This window comes from Schistocerca americana, unplaced genomic scaffold (genome assembly GCF_021461395.2).
Source record: "Schistocerca americana isolate TAMUIC-IGC-003095 unplaced genomic scaffold, iqSchAmer2.1 HiC_scaffold_197, whole genome shotgun sequence".
Taxonomy (NCBI): Eukaryota; Metazoa; Arthropoda; class Insecta; order Orthoptera; family Acrididae; genus Schistocerca; species Schistocerca americana.
In genome coordinates, this window is record NW_025725903.1 from 102,501 (window position 1) to 105,000 (window position 2,500).

Sequence of the window (2,500 nt, forward strand, 5' to 3'; positions counted from 1 at the left end):
TGACCGGCAGCTCCAACGCCAGCGCCACAGAAGGACAAAACACCCACTTGGGTGCCGAAGCGAACTCTCCCAGCACAGCGCACGCGCCAACACGTCCGCACAGCTGCGATACAAACCACCTGCGAGAACCGCAGAGGCGACCGAGCAGCAGACGGCGTCGCGGCGCCGAGCGCCGGGCGGCGGCGCATCCTCAGCGCACACAGTCCTCAATCGGACCAGCACACTGCAGATGTCCACCGCGCTTCGCACCGGGCCCGCGAGGACCTACTTTGGCCGCACGGCGCCGCGTGCAGGGTGCGCCGGCGCGCAGCTGCGCCGCCTGCCGCCTCCGTCGGCCGGCGCGCCTGCCACTGGCCGCCCCCACCAGCCGGCTGTAGCGCGTGCGCCCACGCACCGCGCGGCCAGCACGCCGGGAGGCCCCCCCTCACCGGCCGGGGACGGTCCCACCCAGCCACCGCCGCGTATCGCTTCACACCCAGATGCCATTCACGTTCGTGGGCATGGTGGGTATCGCTGGAACAACCGGTTGGTAGCTCAACCGATCGTCGCCATCACTGATTCACCTCTAGCGAGAACAACCGCACCACAACGGTTTACCAGTTGTTCATTTGCATAACGTCACCAGCAAACGTAGGCGTCCATCGCCATTTGCAAATTCAACGATTGTTGCATGCCTGTGTCAGGTGTCACGACACACTATGTCTGCCCACATACACGCAACAACATGTGCACGCTTCGCGAACACGTGGAAGGTGGCCCCCGTACGTATGCGATGTCCATTGCGCGAACGACTGTCAACCGGCCTCTGTCGCATGTCGCAGATGTGGAACGCAGTGCACCATGCTATCACGGTGTGTGAGAAGAGACGACTACGTCTGACAACACGCGCCACTACATCAACAGACGGCTCATGCTGATCGCCATCCAGGGCATACCACACTGCAATCCAGCTCTTATAGGGAGACGACACGTAGCTGAGTGCACAACATTTGGACCGCATGGTTCGCCGTTGTTGGCGCAGTCGTTGTACGGTCACATGTACCACGATGTATCATTCAGTACATGAGGACCAATGTGCAGTACAGTGTGTGATTTGGACGTACAACATCAGCGGACAGTTGACACAGGCCGTACCACAGCGTAGGCTAAGTGCTTCGCACATGCGAATGCCAATGAACAACTGCAAATGCCAATGAACAACTGCAAAGGGCATTGAGCATGTACGTCCTGCTGCCATCCACATTACAGTGTATAGCTGCAAGGTGTTTAACATGAAGCGATACACTGGGGACCGGGCAGTGCGAGTAGCAAACTATATTGCGGGGGTTGCAGTTAGGCAACACTACACTAATTTAACGCGTCGTATGACAATTACAGAGCAGGTTAAGGCCCAACGTGTGTTGGGTTAAGGCCCAACGTGTGTTGGGTTAAGGCCCAACGTGTGTTGGGTTAAGGCCCAACGTGTGTTGGGTTAAGGCCCAACGTGTGTTGGGTTAAGGCCCAACGTGTGTTGGGTTAAGGCCCAACGTGTGTTGGGTTAAGGCCCAACGTGTGTTGGGTTAAGGCCCAACGTGTGTTGGGTTAAGGCCCAACGTGTGTTGGGTTAAGGCCCAACGTGTGTTGGGTTACGTTAAGGGGCAATGTGGGTTACGTTAAGGGGCAATGTGGGTTACGTTACGGCGCAATATAGGTTACGTTACGGCGCAATATAGGTTACGTTAAGGCGCAATATCGGTTACGTTAAGGCGCAATACAGGTTACGTTACGGCGCAATACAGGTTACGTTAAGGCGCAATACAGGTTACGTTAAGGCGCAATACAGGTTACGTTAAGGCGCAATACAGGTTACGTTAAGGCGCAATACAGGTTACGTTAAGGCGCAATACAGGTTACGTTAAGGCGCAATACAGGTTACGTTAAGGCGCAATACAGGTTACGTTAAGGCGCAATGCAGGTTACGTTAAGGCGCAATGCAGGTTACGTTAAGGCGCAATACAGGTTACGTTAAGGCGCAATACAGGTTACGTTAAGGCGCAATACAGGTTACGTTAAGGCGCAATACAGGTTGCGTTAAGGCGCAATACAGGTTACGTTAAGGCGCAATACAGGTTACGTTAAGGCGCAATACAGGTTACGTTAAGGCGCAATACAGGTTACGTTAAGGCGCAATACAGGTTACGTTAAGGCGCAATACAGGTTACGTTAAGGCGCAATACAGGTTACGTTAAGGCGCAATACAGGTTACGTTAAGGCGCAATACAGGTTACGTTAAGGCGCAATACAGGTTACGTTAAGGCGCAATACAGGTTACGTTAAGGCGCAATACAGGTTACGTTAAGGCGCAATACAGGTTAGGTTAAGGCGCAATACAGGTTAGGTTAAGGTACGACATAGGTTAGGTTAAGGTACGACATAGGTTAGGTTAAGGTACGACATAGGTTAGGTTAAGGTACGACATAGGTTAGGTTAAGGTACGACATAGGTTAGGTTAAGGTACGAC